The sequence below is a fragment of the Sus scrofa genome, chromosome 1 (assembly GCF_054392235.1).
Source record: "Sus scrofa isolate SSC_HxYL_T2T_F1_AM1 chromosome 1, Sscrofa_HxYL_maternal_Yorkshire_Landrace_v2.0, whole genome shotgun sequence".
NCBI classification, from domain to species: Eukaryota; Metazoa; Chordata; class Mammalia; order Artiodactyla; family Suidae; genus Sus; species Sus scrofa.
The window spans coordinates 283,598,534-283,622,238 of record NC_139383.1 but is presented as its reverse complement, the minus strand read 5'-3'; the positions used below and the strand labels follow the sequence as shown (position 1 = coordinate 283,622,238).

The window sequence follows — 23,705 nt, the reverse complement described above, 5'->3', positions numbered from 1 at the left end:
ACTGGGCAAGGAATGGGGCAGAGCAGTGTCCAGAGGGAGGAGTAGATGAAATCTCAGTTATTGCCCCGAAATGTTCTCAAGATGAGACATTTCCCATGATGAACTGGAAAGTGCCTCCCCGCGGAATTCCATTTGTAAAGGGTGTGGAGGAGAAAGTGCGGGGTGGTGGTGGTTGCTCTTTGAGCTGAGGCCAAGAAATTTCACATCAAAATAAAACAAGGTTACAGCAGCTTTAGAAACAGAGCGCATCCTCCCTTAATTTTTTTTTTTTTTGCTGTAATTGTTTTTTACATAACCATTTCTTAGGCTCCGAAGCAGCTGCTGTTATCAATACCAAAATCCTGAAGGCAATAACTCCCTTACATTAAGATAATTTTATAAACATCCTTTATCTAAGGGGACTCAAATTTTCGACACATCGTCCTTTTTAAAATAAAGTAACAGATGGTTTTAAGTATTTACATACAGCTGATTAGGCAGACTCTACCGTTTTAAGTGTTGAATGTCTTTCCTCTTTTTTTATATGATTTTTATTTTTTCCCTTATAGCTGGTTTCCAGCGTTCTGTCAATGTTCTACTATACAGCAAAGTGACCCAGTCACACATACATGTATACATTCTTTTTCTCACATTTCTTTCCTCTTCTATTTCTTGTCTGATCTTTCTACCTTCTCTGGGATGGGGGACTAAATCTGAAGTAATTTGCTATTCAAGAGAACAGAATTTTGGGCACAATTTTTTTTTCCCCTCATGTTCAAATAAGAGCAAGGGATTCTGGGGGGAAAATACAGCATATTTCTAAGTGACATAGGCTGTGGTTAAAGGGACTGAACTGGGCATTCACGGTGATGGTGATGAATCTTATAGAAGGTGATCCAGAAGCGGGGGCGGTTCGGTAGCTGTGAGAAGAAAAACAGGAGTGAAATAGCTACAATCACCTGTGCTATTCTGTACACTTCTTTTGGGGGTGGGGGGAAGAGGGTGGGAAGGAAGGCAAAGATGAGGAGTTGTTGAAAATAAATGGGAACGGGAATATATATGAGTGAGAGGAAATTTTGGATTTGCTTGAAAAGAATTTGGGGTAGGTAGTGGATGGAAATATGAAATGAAAGTGGCGAGGGTTGGTCACTGGGGAAGCTGGGTGATGGGTCGTGGAGGCCCTGCAATTCTCTGCCTGTTTCATGTCTATGCTTGGCATTTTCTACAGTGGAAATAATTGGAAAAGATTTTTAAGGTGGAAGATGTGCAAACTGCTTGGCACATTTTTTTCACATGGTAGGGCTTAAGTGGACAAACGCATCCTCATTGTCTATATGCAAATATTTATCAGCGAAGAGTTAAAAAAGAAAGAAAAAGACATTCCACCAAAGCATCGGCCTTTGCCCTTGAGTGGCTTAGAGGTTAACAGAGGGAAAAGAATGAACATGTAATTGGCACTAAGTGCACAGTCTGAGTTTTAATACCAAGAAGTGTAAGGCCTCAAAATGTCTACGTTCAGTGGCCTTGTTTTATTACTCTTTCAGCTTAAAAAATGAAATAATGAGGGGTTCTGAAAAATAAACCTCCAGTTCTCTGGTGGTGAGAGACTGAATGTGGTGTGGTGTGTTGGGCAGTGTTGGGGCAGCCTGGCAGGGCACTGATTGAGGGTTCGCCTTGAATGGTGGCTGTGGGATCATGCACATGTGTAATGAGATAATGATGGGGCGCTCAAGCCGAGAACTTGGCAGAACGATGCTTCTAGATGGAGAGAGATGGAACTGTGGTTTGGTTGGTCATGTGTTATTCCTAACAGGTGGTTGCAGCTTTCATAGACCTTCACAAATGCTACCAGGTTTTACACACATCCTAGGTCGTGCACCAGCATCCGTGAAGGCTTTTCAAAACTGCAAGTTTCTAACGCACACTTTACATTAAAGGTCTGTTCTTAGCCACATCCTGCTTTGTAGATGGAGTAAAACCTTTCTCTTCTCTTTTTTTTTTTTTTTTTTTTTTTTTGACCTCTCCATAGGCGTGAACTTTGATACTGTAGGACATTTTTTTTAGAAATCATGAAATGTCAGGAAGTTACCATGCAATCATAAAAATGGACTCAACCCATAATTTGTGATCACTCGATTGATTAGATGGTATTTAAATTGGGGCTTTCTATTTTCTATCAGAAGGTCATAACAAAATAGTTTGCTGCACCTGCGGCACGTGGAAGTTCCCGGCCAGGGATCAAAGCCATGCCGCAGCTGTATCCTGAGCTGTTGCAGGAGCAATGCTAGATCCTTAACCCACTTCACCACAAGGGACCTCCTAAATGGCTATTTTAAAGTGATTAGGACATAATAAAATCATTTCTCTACAGCTCTTCATAATACTGCATTTTAATCCATTTTGAAATTTTTTATTGCACAGCTACTGTGTGCGAGACACTGATATGCATCTGTTGTAAGTCACTTTCTATACATTCTACCTATTTCAGTGAATGCATCAAGCAGATTTTAACTCTAGCCTGCAACATTACCGTCAAAAGGGAGATGTGTTTCCAAGACGAAATGAGGTGCATTGACTCAAGACTTGGACATAGAGTAAATAGTTTGCACTGACTCTTTGGAATTGTGACTGGTCATTGGAGAAATAGCAAAGCAAGAATTTCTTATGTTTGAATTCCTGTGTCCTCTCTGCCATCTTTCTTTCTGTTGGTGCTAATAAGAAATGGAGTAGCCCCCAAAAACAAAAGCAAGAAAGCAAACAGAGAGAGCCAAAGCATACATATTGGTTAACATAGCCACCTTTATTGACCGTGCTGGGTTTTATTAAAACCTGGCTTTTAGAAGTTCTGTTGTGGTATAGCGGAAACAAATCCGACTAGCATCAATGAGGATGTGGGTTCGATCCCTGGCCTCGCTCAGGGGATCTTGCATTGCTGTGGCTGTGGTGTAGGCCATTACCAATAGCTCTCATTAGACCCCTAGCCTGGGAACCTCCATATGCCGAGGGTGTGGCCCTAAAAAGCAAAAAAAAACCAAAAAAAACCCCCCAAAACACCTAGCTTTTAATGTGCATCCCACAATTTGCTGAACATAGTGATATTGACTCTGATGCTCACTTTTAGGAGGCAGCAGTGAACGAGTTGTCTACCAACTGTGCCAGGAACAATGCCTGACTCACAGGAGTAGTTCAAGAAATATTTATTGAATAAATGAATGAATCCTTTTTTTTTTTCTTTTAACATTTGCTTTTTTAAAGTAATGAGAGGGTAGTTTTAACACCCTTCTGCACTTTGGCAGTTGTAAACATTAAAAAAAAAAAAATTCCAGGAGTGCCTGCTGTGGCACAATGCATTAAGAACCCAACTGCAGTGGCTCCGGTTGCTGCAGAGGTGTGGATTTGATTCCCTGCTGGGCCCAGTGGCTTAAAGGATCCCGCTTTGCCAAGTAGCAGCATGGGTTGCAGCTGCTGCTTGCAGTCAGTCCCTGGCCTGGGAACTTCCATGTGCTGCGGGTTCAGCCATTAATAATAATAATAATAATAATAATAATAATTCTAGGCACCTCTTTTTAAAGCAGTTTTAGTTTCCTAGCAAAATCGAGTAGAAGGTCCAGGGATTTCCCATGCACTCCTTGCCCACAAATACTCAATCTAAACCTTTTTAACCTTTAAAGTAGGGCTTAAAAAGATTTCTGTTGTCAGGTTGCTCTTGCCTGATGTATGTGTTTATATAAGAACACGTTAGAGTGTGTTAAAATGTTTAAATGAAGCCATACTGATTCTTTTTTAACATTGAAGTAATGGACTATTAATAGTTGCCGGATTTGGAGAATTAGTACCTCTTCTTACTGGTACATGAAGAAGACTCCTACTTAATGGTACTCGGAGCAAACTACAGACAACAGTTTACAGCTCCTCTGCTCTTTTTCAACCTTTCAGAGATTTCTGTTTGGTATGAAAAGCATAGGAAGACCGTCAGAAGAGACATCACTCCTGGAAATAAGTTGAGCAGAGCAGATCTGCTTCAAAGGATGGACGAAGGGAAGCTTAATTATTATCCCTACCTCTCTATTAAAACAGGGTTTGCAAAGTAGATATTAAACGAAACATGAAGTCTGGCAATTTTTAAAAAATTTTATTAATTGATAGTTGTACACCGCCATCACAACCCCATTTTAAAACATTTCCGTCCCAAATCCCCAGCCTATCCCTCCCCTCAACCTGTCTCCTTTGGTAACCATAAGTTTTTCAAAGTCGGTGAGTCAGTTTCTGTCCTGCAAACAAGTTCATTGTAAATTTTTTTAGATTCCACGTAGAAGTGACATCATATGATGTTTGTGTCTCTCTGTCCGACTAACTTTACTTAGCATGATAATTTCTAGGTTCATCCATGTTGCTGCAAATGCCATTATTTCATTCCTTTTTATGGCTGAGTAATATTTCATTGTATATATATTACCATATCCTCTTTAGCCACTCCTCTGTTGATGGACATTTAGGTTGCTTCCATGTCTTGGCTGTTGAAAATAGCGCTACAGTGAACATTGGGGTACATGTGTCTTTTGTTTTTCTTTCAGTTTTTTTTTTTTTTTTTTTTTTTTTTTGTCTTTTTGCCTTTTCTAGGGCCACTCCCGTGGCATATGGAGGTTCCCAGGCTAGGGGTCTAATTGGAGCTGTAGCTGCTGGCCTACGCCAGAGCCACAGCAATGCGGGATCCGAGCTGCGTCTGCAACCTACACCACAGCTCATGGCAACACCAGATCCTTAACCCACTGAGCAAGGCCAGGGATCGAACCCGAAACCTCATGGTTCCTAGTCAGATTCATTAACCACTGCGCCACGACGGGAACTCCTCCTACATGTGTCTTTTCAAGACATGGTTTTTTTCTGGATAGATGCCCCGGGGTGGGATTGCTGGAGCAAATCGTAATTCTATTTTTAGTTTTTTGAGGAATCTACATAACTGTTTTCCATAGTGGTTGCACCAATTTACATTCCCACCAACAGTGTAAGAGGGTTTCCTTTTCTTCACACTCTCTCCAGCGTTTATTGTTTATAGACTTTTTGATTGCAGTCTGCCAATTTTGTGATTGAAATTTACCCTCAGCGGGTTGCCTTCACTTTATAGACATTAGCTGTAATCCTGAACATTGCATTTTTGGTAGGTAAAACTGTATTCCAGGCTCCATAAGGGAGTATTGTAAGTGTCCATGCAGTTTCCACAGGGGAAATGAATCCAACTAGGAACCATGAGGTTGCCGGTTTGATCCCTGGCTTTGCTCAGCGGGTTAAGGATCTGGCATTGTCATGAACTATGGCGCAGGTCGCAGATGTGGCTCGGATCTGGCGTTGCTGTGGCTGTGGTGTGACATGGAAAGAGCCTCTTAGAAGGACTATTCAAATATCACCCACTTCCTCGCTAAAGCTAATGTTGTGTTTCCTGCAAGTATTACTCATACTTGTTTCATCAACACCACCCACATTTAAAAATAAGGCTTTATTTTGACACTTAAAAATTCTAAGCTACCAAGAATACATGCATACCCTGGGAGATTAATCTAATTAGATTTTGGAATGTGGGTGTGAAGTCTTCTGGAATTAGTGTTTGTAAATGAAATATTTGTTTCCTCATTTAGTAATCTGTATTCATACCAGCTTGAGCCCAGTGATGTGTCTAGATAAAAAAAGGGCCAAATATGTAAATTATATTAAAGAGTTAGGAATATGCAAGCTTTTAATATTGATTGATCACGGCCTTCCAATTGGGACCAACTTTCAACTCACAGCCTCGTCTGATTTGTAAAATTCTATGCTAAATGTATGTAAAACTCCATGGCTTAATACTCGAACCTCAATGGCCTAATCCTAGAACTATGCTCATACCTCCACCACCAGCACCAAAATAGACAAAACTTGTAATTTCTTGTTGCAAAAGTTATAATACCTCTTCACATTTAAACTATAATATCACATTACCTGTATTGTGCTTTCTTTTTTTTTTTTAATTTAGAACACATCATTTCAGTGATTGGAATGAAGTTTTCAATAAGAATTATTTCTTAGACTAACATCTCTGGGTTTAGTGTACAACAGATCAGCAGCTACAGTTTCCACTTTTACTTCTCTACTCTTTGTATGGGGTTTAAAAATAGAAATAGATTATAATTGCATAAACTGTAGGTGTAGTATTTTCACATGCACCACCGTGCCTAAACACTGTTGCATAATTGTCATCAACGTGCCCCATTATTGAGAGCTTATCATGTCCCGGGGTAATGCAAAGTTTTTCCATCCGTCATCTCCTTTATGCTTCCCAAGAATCCAGTGAATTTAAGTAGCATTTGTGCCAGCAACTGAGAAGATTCTGAGGTGGAGTTAAGAGTGCTTGGCTTTATAGGGAAGTAGCATCTGTGAAAGGAAAAGGGAGCAGCTGTAATGAGGCAGAGGGAGCCATCAGACGGCAATGCTGCCTGACGAAGTCTCCACTAGGCCAGAGAGGAGCTCTAGAGCAAAGGCTGCCCATTCAAGGAGTGTCCCATTGGCAGATATGGGTAGGCCCTTGTACCGCTGCCTTGCTCGTTCATTGGCAAAGGGCTGCTCCTAGAACAGTCTGACCTTGGCTGCCATCTTGCTCAGTCGTTGACTGGGGGCTGCTGAAAGAACACCATGACCTTGCTCCAAAGATGAGGCAGACCCTAAATGAAAGAGGCTGTCTGCTCATTATGCCCCTTGCAGCTGGGCAGCGAGTCCTTTCTGGAAGAAGGATCTGAGCGGCACATCACTGTACCCGCCACATCATTGGCATCCCCTTTCGTAAGAGAGGAAGTGGAAGCACAGAACGGTAAAATCCCTTGCCAAGGTCACAGAGTGGGAAGCAGAGATTCAATCCCAAGTCTTGGGCTCTAGATCCCGCCTTCTCTTTTTTTCAAGTTAATACTGTCAGGATTTATTATTATTGTTTGAATGCTTCATTATAGGAATTTTAAAACATATGTAGAGAAGATATTAGGAATCCCTATGTACGCATCACTCAGCTTCAAGATTATCAATATGTTGGCATTCTTGTTTCATCTTTTTGCCCCCACATGGTTTTTCAGAACCCTTGTCTTCTCTGTCACACACTGTAATGCTCCTCTGTCTCCTCCCTTTCTGAGGAGTCAAGCATAGAACACACATTCTCCTTACATCTTTTTCCTTTTCTTTTCTTTTTCTTTTTTTTTTTTTTGTCTTTTTAGGGCTGCACTGGCGGCATGTGGCCGTTCCCAGACTAGGGGTCCAATGGGAGCTGCAGCTGGCAGCCTACAACACAGCCATAGCCCCGCCAGATCCAAGCTGCATCTGCTACCTACACCACAGCTCATGGCAACGCCTGGATCCTTAACCCGCTGAGCGAGGCCAGGGATCGATTCTGCGTCCTCATGGATACTAGTCGGGTTCCTTACTGCTGAGCCATGACAGGAACTCCTCCCTCCATCTTTTAACGTATGAAAAGGGAAGAGAACCCAGTTGTTCTGCATCTGATGCACCTTTGCTAGGGGATTTAAATGCATCCTTTCATAACCTGACAAGGACCCTGTGAGTGCATTTCCATTTTATAGACCAAACAATGAATGCTTATGCTGGAATTTAAATATTTTTTTCCTAATACTAAACAAATGCAATTTTTTAAAAATGCATCTTCTGAATTAGTAGCTCAGAAACCCTCTTCTTCCCATTACTCACTCGTAATTCCCCTACCACTTATGTAAGTTTTGCTTTCGAAAACGTTAGATGTTACTCACGTTGAGAATCCCTTAGAACCAGTGACTCACAGTGCTAAGCGCTGCAGATGCAGCAGAAACTATTACGAATGAAGCTCGTGCTCTAGCAGGTGCTTCATATATGTCTTGTGATACCCTCATTCTTGGTTTTTAAAAAAATTTTAGGAGTTCCCTTGTGACATAGTAGGTTAAGGATCCAGTGTTGTAATTGAAGTGCCTCCAGGCAGTGCTGTGGCACAGGTTCAATACCTACCCTCTCTTTATTTTATTTTATTTTATTTTATTTGTCTTTTTGTCTTTTCTAGGGCCACTTCCGAGGCATATGGAGGTTCCCAGGCTAGGGGTCCAATCGGAGCTATAGCCGCTGGCCTACGCCAGAGCCACAGCAATGCGGGATCCGGGATCTGAGCCATGTCTGCAGCCTACACCACAGCTCACAGCAACGCCGGATCCTTAACCCACTGAGCAAGGCCAGGGATCGAACCCGAAACCTCATGGTTCCTAGTCGGCCTCATTAACCACTGCGCCATGATGGGAACTCCCCTGCCCTCTCCTTAAATTAGTAATTTTTAAACAATTTTTTTTGACTTTTTTAGGGCTGCACCTGTGGCATATGGAAATTCCCAGGCTAGGGGCCACATTGAAGCTGCAGCTGCCAGCCTATGCCAGCAACACCAGGTCCAAGATCCAAGCTGCCATCTGTTCCTAACATCACTGGATTCTTTAATCCACTGAGCGGAGCCAGGGATTGAACCCACATCTTCATGGATACTAGTTGGGTTCTTAATCACTAAGCCAAAACAAGAACTCCCTGGCCTGGGAATTTTTATGTGCCATGGGCGTAGCCCCCAACAATTTTTTTTTTTAATTTTTAAATTTTATTGGCATATAGTTACTTTGCAGTGTTGTGCTAGTTTCAGATATACAGCAGTTATTCAATTATACATAATGATTCATTCCTGATTATTTTCCCATATAGGTTATTATAGGATATTGAGTGGAGTCCCCTGTGCTATAGAGTAGGTCCTTTTTGCTTATCTGTAATGCATATGATAAAAATGTATTATACATTGTACATATTACATACAAACTTCATTATATGTAACATAATGTATATATATTAATCCCAAACTCCTAATTTATTCCTTCCCCCACATTTCCCCTTTGGTAGCCATAAATTTTTTTTTGAAATCTGTGATTCTGTTTCTGTTTTGTTAATAAATTCATTTGCATCATTTTTAATATTAGTCCCTCCATTCTTTTAAATCCAAAGTTATTTTTTTCTTTTTAAAGAAATTAATTTTGTAAAGATATTAAATAGTAAGAGGAATATCAAGTTTCTGACTTGGAGTCTAACGAAATTACGTCTTGGTGAAAAGGTTTTTTTCCCAGCTTTTTAGGGAAAAGTTTTTTTTTTTTTGACTTTTTTAGGGCTATGCCTGAAGCATTTGGAAGTTCCCAGGCTAGAGGTCAAATTGGAGCTGCACCTGCTGGCCTATGCCCTCAGCCACAGCAACAGCAACGCGGGATCCAAGCGGTGTCTATGACCTACACCACAGCTCACAGCAACCCTGGATCCTCAACGCACTGAGTCAGGCCAGGGATCAACGTGCAGCCTCATGGTTCCTAATTGGGTTCATTTCTGTTTCGCCACCAGGGTAACTCCCAAAAAGTTTTTTTTTGACACTTAAACTTTCATTGAAGTAGAGTTGATTTACAATGCGTTAATTTCTGCTGTAAAACAAAGTGACTCAGTTATGCAAATACATGTATCTATTCTTTTTCAGATTCTTTTCCCATATAGGTTATCAGAAAAGCCTTTTGAATTAAATGGAGAACAAACAAAGAGACTCTAGACATTGACTGCTTCGCATGTGCTCTGGCTGTCCTAGGCAGGGCTTCAAAGTTGTGGTTCTTCGGGATTGAAGGCGTCTTGGAAGTGCTGGGATGCAGCTTTGATCCCTGGCCCGTCGCAGTGAAGGATCTGGCACTGCCACAGCTGTGGCTTAGGTCTTCACTGTGGCTCAGATCTGATTCCTGGCCCGGGTACTCCATATGCCACAGGGTGGCCAAAAATGAAAAAAAATAAAAAATAAAAACAAAGTTTTGGTTTTTGAGGAACAGGAGACTACACTTTCCTCTCCTACTGGTGGCAAAAGAAAACTTGGCACCTCTCCAGGGAGCTGTTCTCATTGTACTTCTTTGTGCAGAACCAAGGCTGAGAGTGGGTTCCTGAAATGCATTAAAATACCTGAGGGGCCCTTGGGAGAAATGGCGTGGGCGCCCGCAGGTGAGTGAGACAGCCTGGAAGGGCTCAGTCTGGGCTGCACGGCTTGCCTGATCTAATTCTTAGGGTTGGGCAAGTCCTCACCTCTGCTCCTCATTTTCCTGATCTGTAAAGGTGTGTGGTCATGCTTTGCCTGCTTCTTTCCGCAAGAGTGTAAAGATGGGTGCGTGTTTGTAAGGTGCGTTGAGATTGCTGAATGAGAGGCGATGGGTAAATATAAGCTAGGATAGTCTAGGGGAGTGTTCAAGGGAAAGAAGAACTCTGCTGGAAGCAAAAAAATGAGAAATTCTGGTTTGCACAGCGCAGTCTGTCCTTTGATTTAAAATTCTGCTTTTAACAATAAAATAAAATAGCCTAATAGTAGGAAAATACCTGAGAATCAGTGCTTTGGAAAGGAAATCTGGATTATAGGAGACCATGCATGTTTATCTCTTCTCTTTTTTTTTTTTCCTAAATATAAAATGTACTGCAAAACACTAACCATACTAAAAACCATACCTTTTAGCAATATAATTGAGTCCATTTAAGACATAATTTTGGGAGTTCTCTGGTGGCCTAGCAGGTTCATGATCCATCATGGTCACTGCTCTGGCTTGGGTCACTACTGTGGTGTAGGTTCGATCCCTGGCCTGGGGACTTCCACATGCCTCAGGCCTCCCCCCATCCTACCCCCTAAAAAGATATACTTAAATGGTAAACCTCAGGGGGAGATACTTCTCTTTGGCTATTATTTAATTTAAAAAAATTCTACCAAAGTCACATAATTTCCCTCCAAAATCTGGATATTTGCTGCTTGAGATAGCTAATGCATTATTCTGTATATCAGCTTAGTTTGTTTGAGACTGCTTTCTTCTTAGGAAAGAGAACTAAGAAGTGTACAAATATTTGTGTTAGGACAGATATATGTGGAAAATACCTGGCAATGTTTGGGCAGAGAAATTCAGAATTCATGAGTGTGTATATAAAATAAATTTTTCAGCATGACTCTGAATTTTTTTTTTTTGGCCACATCTACAGCACATGGGAGTTCCCAGGCTAGGGATTGAACCGGTGCCACAGCAGTGACCCAAGCTGCTGCAGTGACAACAACAGATTCTTATAGATGGAGCTCCAGAGAGAATTAACTCTTAATTGTCATTACCTTTTTCAGCAAGAAGGTCGGTGATATTGGTAGCCAATAACTATGACTTTAATACATCAAAGAAGAAACTAAAATTATAAGAATTATACCGGGCAGGAGAGACAAGACACCATGAGAATGATTGAGATATCCGTATCTTGTTCACAGTATTTATTCTTTGAGCATCTACTAAGTGCCAAGTCATGGTTCTTGCCCCCAAATAGCTTACAGTCTAATGTGGGGGGGGGGTTGGGGACAGAAACATCGATAGGAAATTATCGTGCAGTGTGATAGGGACTAAGGGTAACTACGTGCAAACAGGTGCACAGGAGTAGAACTCAGCCGGGAAAGAAATGGAGTCCTAAAGGACTGATAAGGGGTACAGGTGAAGGGGTGGTCCGGTCGGGAGCGTGATCTAGACAGAATCTTCTTGGAGGAGGGATTAAAGGCTGTGTCTGAAGGCCCCTAAGTACAACAGGACGCAGAGCTCCAGAATGAGCAGGGCACGTGAAGAGGAGCCGGAAAGGGTAGACTAGCTGAAGCCAGGTGAGGACAATGGCTTTACCTTGAGGTCCTGCCAGGCACTCACCCTTGAACTGTGGAAAGCAGGTAGCTATGGGGCTAGTTTTTCAGCTTCCTTCTTGCAGCTGGGGAAGGTTGGCAAGAGCTAGAGAGCTGCAGACCAGACGAGGCTAATTGGCTGATTGGATTAATCATGTGGTTTGGACCCAGAGCACCTCGGCCGGCCGCATTTTTATAGGGGTGGAATTGATGAAAATGAATTGCTAGGGAGTCTTGCTGCCTTAAGAAGACCTGGCAGTGGGCATGTTGAGTGGTGGGCCAGGAGCCAGGGGGTAGCGAAGATGAGGTCAGTTCGTTGCCTTGGCTAGTGGGTTAAATAGTTACGTATCAACCTCAGGTCCTTTTTTTTTTTTTTTTTTTTTTTAACCATTTGGGCACAAAACCAAAAGCTCCAGTCACTTCTTTCTTGCCTGGTCCTTGTTTCTTCTCAGATGGTACAACCTTGCTAGGGCTACCAGGGTCTGCTCCTCAGCCCCCACCCCCCACCCTGGCATATGGAAGTTCCAGCCAGGGATTGAGCCAGGGTTTGAACCTGTGCTGCAGCAGCAACCAAGAGAACTCCTCCTCAGCTCTTTTAAGCTGATAGGTTTGGTATTTTCAGTATGCCTTGGAGGTGACTCACATTCACCAAATTCCCAAAGACTACTGCACACACCAGAATGTGGGTTTCAAATTTATGAGAAGTATATCCATATGGAGACTAGCTATTCATATTTGCTGAACTGCGCATGTTCTCCCCGAAGGCTAATCGTTGTGGAAAGCTGAATTCTATATGAAGTTTCCTGGAGAGCATAAACATCAAAAATAGAGTTGGATGAATTTGATGGATCGTGACACCAAGCTGTGGAAGCCTGGGGCTTCCCTTCTAGAGGCAAAGATCTACATGCAGGATAGAGCTGAGTCTGTTTTACAGATGCTGTGTGGATGATTCCCTTTCCTTTTAACCTGTTCTTTCTTTAGACAGACTCTACAGGGTATTTGGTTACTTTCAGAGCTCTTGCATTCGAATCCCTGGGGAATCCTGGCATCTTTGAGATTACATCCAGGTTTCCAGATCGGATGTTGAGTGTTGAGCATCTTCCCTCATCCCAGCATTTCCTAAACTGTCAGGTCTGATCATCCGTAATTTTAAAAACTCTCCGAGGTAATTCTGATGTAGCTTAGGTGGCACAATGGAACACAAAGATTCCTTTCCATATGTTCTCAATTTTTGTGGGTGTGTTTGTTTTTTGTTTTTTTGGCTGCACCCGTTGAACATGGATGTTCCTAGGTCAGGGATCAAACCAACATCATAGCAGCGACCCAAGCCACTGCAGGGACAACATGGCATCCTTAACCCACTGCACCACAGGAGAACTCCCATATAGTCTCAGTTTTTGGCTCATTTTTGTTCTCTATAATGAAATTTTATTTTATTATTTATTTATTTATTTATTCCGCCATTTCTAGGGCTGCTCCCGCGGCATATGGAGGTTCCCAGGCTAGGGGTCTAATCGGAGCTGTAGCCGCCGGCCTATTCCAGAGCCACAGCAACACAGGATCCGAGCTGCATCTGCGACCTACACCACAGCTCATGGCAATGCCAAATCCTTAACCCACTGAGCAAGGCCAGGGATGGAACAAGCAACTTCATGGTTCCTAGTCGGATTCGTTTCCACTGCACCACAATGGGAACTCCTATAATGAAATTTTAAATCTAGCAATAATTTGGAGCTCCTGTCTTACTCTGTTATTTAACCACTTACAAACTTAATAGTTCTAAGGAACTCTTTCTTTCTTTCTTTCTTTTTTTTTTTAACTGTTATTTATTTATTTATTTTTTGTCTTTTTGCCATTTCTAGGGCCGCTCCCGCGGCATATGGAGGTTCCCAAGCCAGGGGTCTAATCGGAGCTGTAGCCGCTGGCCTACACCACAGCTCACAGCAACGCCTGATCCTTAACCCACTGAACAAGGGCAGGGATCAAACCCGCAACCTCATGGTTCCTAGTCGGATTCGTTAACCACTGCGCCACGACGGGAACTCCGGAACTCTTTATTTCTTATAGCTCTCTAGTTGTGATTTTCTCAGGGACCCAGATAAGTCATAATTAACTCAGAAAGTATTAATGACCACCTGCAGTGTGCCAGGCTTTGCTCCAGGCAAGGGAAGGATGGCAGTAAACCAAAGAGTAAAAAAATTGGGGGAGTTCCCGTTGTGGCTCAGCAGAAACGAATCTGACTAGCATCCACGAGGACACAGGTTCTATCCCTGGCCTCACTCAGTGGGTTAGGTAAGGCTCTGGTGTTGCCGTGAGCTGTGGTATAGGTCGAAGATGCGGCTTGGATCTGGCGTTGCTGTGGCTGTGGTGTAGGCCAGTGGCTACAGCTCCGATTGGACCCCTAGCCTGGGAACCTCCATATGCTGCAGGTGTTGCCCTAAAAAGACCCCCCCCCAAAAAAAACCCCGAAAACAAAAACAAATTTTGCCCTTGTATACAAGATCTAAGGCAAATAGCAGGGTATATATAATGTATCCAATAATGATAAATGCTGTGGAGAAAAATAAGGGTGTGAGAGACTGAAAACAGTAGGATTAGGGTTGATGGAGTAAAGAACAGAAGTTTAGTGCTGGACATTAAACTAGATGCCTATTAGGTATCTGTGTATCCAGCGTCTAGGAGATAGTTAGATATATGCTCCTGAAGCTCTGGGAACAGAGCTAGGCAGTTTGAGTCTTTTTTGATCTGATTACCCAGTATAAGTTTGGGTAATCAGAAAAGCTCAAATTGGAATGAGGTAAAATTCTAAACTGGTGGCATAGTTATATACCTGCAAGCACTCTTATTTAACTTTGGAACTCATGTCACTTAGAAGAACCGTCACAATACGTTGCCCTTTTGGACAGTGGCTATGCTTTCTGTGTGCTGGACTGTTTACCTTACTGAGAATCAGTAAGGTAAATAGTTTTAGGTTAGGAGGGCTGTAGGCTATTAAGAACTGATTGGTTTCGTAAATTGTTATAAGAGCAGAATAAACAGATCTCGAAGCTTTGATAGGCTTAGAAGTAAAACTAATGTACCAACTCATAAATGAAAACATGAAAATAAATGGCCACTGGCAGTGCATTGAGTTTTTGGTAATCATCGGAAATTAATATCACGCATGCATCATTTTAATAGGTTTTTGCAGGCAGTCTGGTAGTTTCCATTTTACTTCTTTGAAAGCTGCTTGTGTGCTTTGGAGATGATTAGAGAATGTTTAGAATTATTCAGTTCACACCGTGTTGACTTAGATCTCTGTTGTACCTGATATATTGCTTAATTTTCCTCTTTACATTTCTCAGAAGTAGTTTAAAATCTGCCATACTAGATCACCAAATCAATCAGATTGGTGGGGGACGGACCCTCCTTCATGCGTGTGACAGATTCCTTTTTTTTTTTTTCAGATTCTCTTTTGTAAGCCACAACGGTATCTCCCATTCACATGCCCTTCCCGTGCGACCTTGAGACTCTTCAAGGAGAGGGCATGAGGAGTTCCCGTTGTGGCTCAGCAGTAAGAACCCGACTATTATCCATGAGGATATGGGTTCGATCCCTGGCCTTGTTCAGTGGGTTAAGGATCCAGCATTGCTGTGAGCTGCAGTGTAGACTGCAGACACGGCTTGGATCTGGCATTGCTGAGGCTGTGGTATAGCTCCAATTCGACTCCTAGCCTGGGAACTTCCATATGCCACAGGTATGGCCCTAAAAAGCAAAAAAAAAAAAAAAAAAAGGTGAGGGCTTAGGTCCCTTCCCCTTGAGCCTAGGTAGATCTTTATGACTTCCTTGATGGACAGAATGTGGTGAAAGTAACACTGTGACTTCTGAAGCAGGGTCGTCAGTACACCCTGCACTTGGGTTTGCTTTTTCAGGATGCGTACTCTTGGAACCCAGCTCCATATTGCTAGGAAGCCCAAATGGCCCACGGAGAATCCAGTTGGGAAAGTCAACAGTAGGGATTCCAGCTGACAACCCAGTTGAGGTCTTGACTAACTGTCATCATCATCAGCTGCCAGCCCAATGAGTGAAGGGCTTGCTCCGTGCAGTGGAGTCCCCAAAGCCTCTGAGCCTTTCTAGATGGCTCGCTCCAGATGGAGATGCAGAGATTAGTTGTCCCTTCAAATTCCTGACCTATAATTGAGTGGTTCTTTCCTACTAAGTTTTGGGGGTGATTTCTTATACAATAATAACTAGAACAATATCTTGGATGTCATACTGGGTAATATGACCCTTGTTCATTGATTTAAGAATAGGGCTTCTGGAGTCCCCTGGTGGTCTAGTGGTTAAGGATCCGGCACTGTCACTGCTGTGGCTCTGATTACTGCTGTGGCTCAGGGTTCGATCCCTGGCCTGGGAACTTTAAGAAATTGGAAAGTTGAGGAACTTTCAAGAAGTTTATACTTTCTCTGAAGATGATGAAGGCGTATAAACTTCTCAAACTAAGTTTGCCTAAGGTTCTTGTCATGAGATTGTACACTTTGAATATGTTGATGCTGTGCCCTTCTTTACAAAACCTCAAGAGTTCTTACATTATTGTCATAACTCTGGACCCGCAGAAGAGCAATGTCATTGCAATTCCTTTTTTTTTTTTTTTTTGCTTTTTAGGGCCACACCTGCAGCATATGGAAGTTCCCAGGCTAGGGATCAAATCAAATCAAATGCAGTATTTTCTGTAGTTTTAGTTATAAAAAAGAATCAATGTTCGGGAGGCAGTGAATTCATCAGACTAAAGGGTAGCATCGCAATGTTTCTCTTACTCACTCTGGCTTTAGTCTCTGAGCGAAACACGTGGGCTAGGAGGTCTCCAACGGTTGATTATCTTTAAGTTTTTTTTATTTTACTCGTATAAGAGTTCTACAATTTCGTCAGTGTGCTGTTTTGTTCAGGAGCATGAGTTTGGAAGCTGATTCCTTGATTCTTAGCCTGATACTAACGAGCTGCATCATTTTGGACAAGTCATCCAACCTCAGTTCCTTCATCTGTAAAATGGGGCTCATGATCATGTCGACTCTGTGGGATTATTGAGAACCTTAAATGAGCTAATGACTACTCGGAGCAGTAAATGTCTGACACAGTAAGTTTTATGAGCAATGGCTGTCATTATCCACTGTCACATGTTGTTGGCTGTGATAGTTCATTCACCTCTTAAATCCCACGTTGAGAAGACGCTGAATGAATGCTTCTTTGTCGCGGGTTTTGTAGACGTGACCAATTGGGTGTCAATGAGATTGCATGACCCGAGTCCCTTCCACTCAAGGTACCACGTTCTAGGTAAATCTGAGTTCCAGGATCAACTGACACTGGAAGTGGGTGTCTCGGGAGTACTGATTCATTATAAATAATAGTAATAATACACGGAGAATACGTCACTGTCAATGTTAATTATGGCAGCGTAGCTACTTCCAAGGCTAGAAACTCTATCTAGAAATTTTATGTATCATTCCCACACTGTAGCTGAAAGAAATGCTAGTAACGTTAATAGGAGGTCTGTAAGAGTTTCAGCGACTCAAAAAGGGACACGTAAATAGAATCATTAGGCACATTCCTCAAGTTGTCAGTCACACTGGTCGTGGATTGAATGTCCTGGGTGTGACTCCACTGGCAAAAATATCAGGGACTGTTTTGCAGAACAAAACCTTTCTGGCTGAGAAACCTGAAAGGCTTGCCGTTTAATTGATTTCGGTCATTTGTGGTAGCTGAGCAGGTGAATGGGAAGATAACTGATACCATCCCGAAAACTTAGGCAGACAGGTGCTTCATTTCTGCATAAAAGTATTCAACACCTGATGGAAATGCAATGCAGGTCGATGTCTTCTTTCTGCTTTACTTTCTGGACTATTTCTGGATTATGAAGTGCCAATAATTGAGAAAGTGGAAGGAACAGCCAATTAGATGAGAACGCCCTCAATTAGATGTGAGAAGCTGGAAACAGTTGGCTGGGAGAAAGAAGGTTTCTAATAATTCCAACCAGATCTATTAATTCTTTTCTATAGGGAAAAAAAAAAAACAAAAACACAAAAGATGTAAAAACTTTCAGTTGCAGAAATGGGCAAAGGATTATCTCCATCAGCTGTGTTCAGTGTTCAGTCACCCATACCTGGAAATCTGTAAAAAGATTGTTTTTTTAAAAATACATCCAGTTTGGAGTTCCCATCGTGGCGAGGTGGTTAACGAATCCGACTAGGAACCATGAGGTTGCGGGTTTGATCCCTGGCCTCGCTTAGTGGGCTGAGGATTCGGCGTTGCAATGAGCTGTGGTGTACGTTGCAGACGTGGCTCGGATCCTGAGTTGCTCTGCCTGTGGTGTAGGCCAGCAGCTACAGCTCTGATTGGACCCCTAGCCTAGGAACCTCCATAGACATAAAAATAAATCTGGTTTGTTTGAGGTATAGACCCCACCCCAGTCACAGGCGTGGAGTGTGGGGCTGGCTGTTCAATGGCTGCCGTGTCGGCCAAGCTGAAGATTATGCTTATCTTGATTTGTTGGTGTAGCTGAGACCAGGGTAGCTCGGAGGGAGATTAAAGGATTTCATACACTATTTACTTGGTAGTCTTTGAATTGTGGGCCAGGCCTTGGGACCAGGGACTCTCACAGGGAGGGAAAGTCAGGGGAAAAAAAGGAGAAAAGAGAACAGGAGAAAAAGATTAGCTAGAGGGAGTGTAGGATTTGCTGATGTCAATAGGTTGCCCTCAGGACAGCTGGAAAAAAGGCTAAATGCCCAGAATTTAAAAACGACCCACCCTTCGGATCCTGTGGGCAGCTCCCATGGGTTCTGTAGGGAGAACCTACCAAGGTCTCAGCATCTCGGAGTGAAAACTGAGTACAGACCAGCCTTTACCTTGTCTGCCTAACCAACCAGCACACTCTCTTCCGGCCACATCTGCCTTCTCATCCTTCCTGCACACCAGCCTGCTTCTTGCACGGGGCTCTGGACGGCTCTGTCCTGGCGCTGCCCTCCACCCTCGCCAGGAACGCTCTTGCCCCACGTCTCTTCCTGCCGCTTCACCTCCTCCCGCCACCCCTGCTGGTTTTGTCACTTAATATCTTTATCCCCCATGCATTTCCACCCTTCAGGGAACTCTGAGAGCTAAGGTCACGTTGGAAGAAGACTCTATGAAAGAAGCCACGCTGGGGAAAGGTCATGCCTTCAAAAGTGTGATTTATTTCTTGTTTATGGATTAAATTTATTTATGTATTTCCCCTTTTCCTCCCTGGGGAAGGAACCACTCTTACTAGTTTTTTGTGAATATTTCCAGAGAGCTACCAAACATTTACAAACAAATGCCCCCATACACATGTTAGCATCCTATTCACACTTTTTGGTACCTTGTGTTTATCACTTATAATAGCTTGGTAATCTGTAATCCTTAGCTGCCTCCTTCTTCTTCTTCTTTTTTTTTTTTTTTTTTTTTGCTTTTTGGGGCTGCACCCGCGGCACAAGGAGGTTCCCAGGATAGGGATCGCATTGCAGCTACAGCTGCCGGCCTACACCACAGCCACAGCAATGCCAGATCTGAGCCACGTCTGCAGCCTACACCACAGCTCACGGCAACGCCGGATCCTAAACACACTGAGCGAGGCCAGGGATCGAACCTGCAACCTCATGGTTTCTAGTTGGATTCGTTTCCGCTGCACCACAGTGGGAACTCTCTGTTTATGTAGTCTATGTTTCAAAGCATTTTTTTGAAAACCGCAAGTTGTCCATTTTTACTATGTCCATTTTTCAGGTTAATACATTTCGTGTTTATCAAACTTTCCTTGGGAGGTAAGCTCCACGAGGACAAAGTTTTTGATTTGTTTTGTCCACCGTGGTACCACCAGCACAGACTAGTACCTCGTACAGAGCAGATGCGTAATGAATAAGACAGTTGCCAGACTGGGAACAGTCTTGGATTTTGTCGTTTTGACACCGCCAGTTCAGGCTCTCATCTAATTCATGTGACTTTCAAAAAATAGATTCAAGAAGTGGAGCAAGGGGTCCGTTTTAAAGAAAGTAGTAATAATTAAGATTTAAAATCGTTTGTGTTGAGAGTTCCTGTTGTGGTTCAGTGGGTTAAGAACCTGACTATTATCCGTGAGGATGTGGGTTTGATCCCTGGCCTCACTCTGTGGGTTAAGGATCTGGCACTGCTGTGAGCTGCCGTGTAGACTGACAGCTGCAGCTCTGATTCAGCACCTAGCCTGGGAACTTCCAGATGCTGTGGGTGTGGCCCTGAAACGAAAAAAATAATAATACAATAAAGTGAAATTATTTGTGTCTGTTGTCCCAGAAGTGGGGAATAAAAGGAGATTGGTTTTCCAAAGAATGCACACAAATGGCCAAGAAGCGTGTGAAATGATGCTGAACATCATTAGTCATTTGGAAAATGCCAATCGAAATCCCAATAAGATATTACTTCACATCCTCCAGGATGATTATAATTTTTAAAAAGTGTAAAGTAAGAAATGTTGGGGGAAGGCGTGCAGAAATTGGAACCCTTGTCCATTGCTGATGGAAATATAAAATGGTATAGTCACTGTGGGAAACCATTCATTACCATATGATTTATCAATTCCATCCTAGCTATAAACCCCACAGAACTGAAGATTGGTGTTCAAATAAACACATATATGGGAATGTCCCTAGCAGCATTATTTACAGTAGCCAGAAGGTGGACACAATCCAAATGTCCATTGACAGATGAATGGATAAAAATATGCTAGATCCGCACAATGAAATATTATTTGGCCATGAACAGGAATGGGGTAATGATACATGATACAGCTTGGATGAACCTTGAAAATATTAAGTCTGGTGAAAGAAGCCACACATAATAGGTCCCATATTGGGTGAGTCCACTTTTATCGAATACCCGGAATGAGCAAGTCCAGAAAGACAGAGGCATACTGGTGTTTTCCAGGGGCTGGGGAGGGAGGCGAGGCTAGGGAGTGGCTGCTTAGTGGGTACCCGTTATTACTTTTGGGTGATGAAAATATTTTGAAGTATATAAAAGCAATAGTCACACAATGTGGTGAACGTACTACATGCCGCAGAATTGTTCACTTTAAAGTGGTTAATTTTATGTTACGTGAATTTCATGCACCTCAATGGAAAAGAAAAAAGGAAAAAGGTGAAAAACCAGACTGGTGCTGGGGATATTTGGTATCTCAAAGATGGAAATGAGCTAATCTGGGGGGGCTCCTTGGTCTTGGGAAATTTCAAAGCTATTGTAAACCCTCGTGAAACAATGGAGCTGAAGCTCCTCAGAAAGGTTCTAGATGTTTCTCCCAAGTAATTAAAGGGTTGCCCTGTTCTGTTTGAAGTCTCCTTAATAATTGTCTAAGTGCTCTTGTTGCAAAACAGGTTATAAGAGTGTATTAGGTGCTATTCAAAGATATGCTCTCAACATTAGACCAGATTCAAAGAATTAATTGGGAATTGTTCTCTCTGCTAATTAATTTTTCACCAAATCAGTTGTTAAGCTATTTACCAAAACCAGTATTTAGTGGCTTTCGGTTAAATTGGCTAATGGTAGTATTCTCAAGTAGAAGAGAGTGCAGCTGGCAGTGAGCGGTCAAGGTTGACTTTTTTACACTTTAATTACAGCGTGTGACCGAAAATAACTATCTGGTTCTTTTTTGAAAGGCACTTTGGTTAGAAGAACTATAAACAGCATTCAGTTTACCTGTTTTGTAACTTACTCCCACACACACGCGTTGTGCTCCACACTCAGGGGATGGACCTGAGCACTGACAGCCGTCCTGAAGTTTAATAGGTGTGAGATTTCTAGAAATTGCTATCATCTTTTTTCATTAGCGAAAAACCCATCTGTTCCAAATGACCCCTTGTATGTTATGTCAGAAGCGTTTTGAAAAAGTAGCCAGCAGCTTGACTTCGGAGAAGTCTTTTCTTTTTTTTTTTTGCTTTTTAGGGCCACATCCACGGCATGTGGAGGTTCCCAGGCTAGGGGTCCAATAGAGCTACAGCTGCCAGCCTACACCACAGCCACGTCAACATCAGATCTGAGCCACGTCTCTCATCTACACCACAGCTGAGGGCAACCTGGGATCCTTAACCCACTGAACAAGGCCAGGGATTGAACCTGCAACCTCATGGTTCCTAGTTGGATTTGTTTCCACTCCGCCAGGACAGGAACTCTGAAGTCTTTTTTTAAACAAAGGTGGGTATCTGTGTCTAACTTTTTTTTTTTTCCTTTGCTTTTTAGGGCCATATTTGAGGCATATGGAAGTTTCCAGGCTAGGGGTAGAATGGGAGCTGCAGCTGCCGACTTATGCAATACCAGATCTGCCAGCTACACTGCAGCTCTCAGAAACACCAGCTCCTTAACCCACTGAGCAGGGCCAAGGATCAAACCCGTGTCCTCATGGATACTAGTCGGGTTCTTTACCCCTGCGCTACAATGGGAACTCCCTATATCTATTTTAATTCTTCTCAGTCATAGAGGAGGTTATAACTAAATCTGGCTGTGTGCTGACACCCACGATCTGCAGGGACCAGTTGGGCTTTATATTCAGAGTTGTTCCTACAGTGGGAAGGAAGGGCTGAAAGCTGTCTGCCACTTGAGAGCATGGCAGCTTTTCAGAGTCCTGGAGTACTAACCTCCCTTGAATGTGTTAAGGCATTCAGAGCAGAGTACAAGAAACTTAAGAATTGAATTGGACTCTCTCTCTGCTGAGTCGGCGTAGCATACTAATTCCCTATTCCCGTTGGTAGTTTTTGGTGGTGTTGCTAAATATTCAGGAGCTTTTAGTTCTGTGCTGATGTGTTACTGAAACAACTGTTTTAAACTTATTACTGACAGATGAATTTATATACAAACAGAAAGACATCCACATAAAAAACAAACTATGGTTACCAAAAGGGGAAAAGTGTGTGTGTGGGGGGGTAATAAACTAGGAGTTTTGTTTTGTTTTGTTTTTTTGGTCGTGCCTGTGGCATATGGAAGTTCCCAGGCCAGGGATGGATCCTACACCACAGCAGCGACAGGGCTGCTGCAGTGCCAATGCCAGGTCCTTAACCTGCTTCATCACAAGGGAACTCCAGGAGTTTGGGATTAATGTATGCACACGACTGTATATATAATAGATGACCAACAAGAACCGAAAATGTAGCTCAGGGAACTATACTCAATATTTTGTAATCTATGAGGGAAAAGAATCTGAAAAAGAATAGATATATATATATGTAAATGAACCACTGTGCTGAAACTAACACAACATTGAAAATCAACTATACTTCAATTACAAAAAAAAGTTTTTGGGAGTTCCCATTGTGGCTCAGTAGATTAAGCACCTGACTAGTATCCAGGAGGATGCAGGTTCCATCCCCAGCCTTACTCGGTGGGTTAAGGATCCGGCGTTGCCGTGGGCTGTGGTGTAGGTCTCAGATGCGGCTCGGATCCCACGTTGCTGTGGCTGTGGTGTAGTCTGGCAGCTACAGCTCCAATTCAAAGCTTAGGCCTAGGAACTTCCATATGCCAAGGTTGAGGCCCTAAAAGACAAAAGGAAAAAAGAAAAGAAAAAACAGTTACTGGAGTTCTCTGGTGGTGCAGCATGTTAAGGATCTGGTGTTGTCACTGCAGTGGCTTGGGTGCTGCAGTGGTTTGGGTTCAGTCCCTGGCCTGGGAACCTCCGCATGCCGATAGCACAGCCAAAAAAAAAAAACAAAAAACAAAAAAACAAAACAAAACAAAACAAAAACACCAGGTATTATTGTACAATTAGTCTCAAATAGGCAACACTTAGTAAACCAAAAAGGGGGAAACTGCCTAATATAAGTTAGAGGGCAGTTCAAAATTTCCCCAATCTGTGTTCATGTATATTACTCATGTGAAAATAAGCACGTTATGTGGTTTGCCAGGCAGAGTCACTGCTTGTGCCACTTGTTATCATGCTAGGCTTTTGACAGCCAGTGGAAATTTCCCCCTTCGTATTCACATGGAGAAATAGGATTAAAAACGT

At 42.7% G+C, this 23,705-nt stretch overlaps 1 protein-coding gene and 1 long non-coding RNA gene across 37 annotated transcripts in view; one reads left to right on the top strand and one right to left on the bottom strand.

Moving 5' to 3' along the window:
- FNBP1 (formin binding protein 1) overlaps positions 1-23,705 on the top strand; it is a 138,851-nt gene that overhangs the window by 1,273 nt on the left and 113,873 nt on the right. The gene's annotated exons all lie outside the window — the stretch shown is intronic.
- Positions 13,207-17,763, bottom strand: LOC146407304 (uncharacterized). The gene is made up of 2 exons (XR_014829245.1): positions 13,756-17,763; positions 13,207-13,493 (listed from the first exon to the last, which is right to left on the bottom strand). It is a non-coding gene; the product is annotated as an uncharacterized LOC146407304 (long non-coding RNA).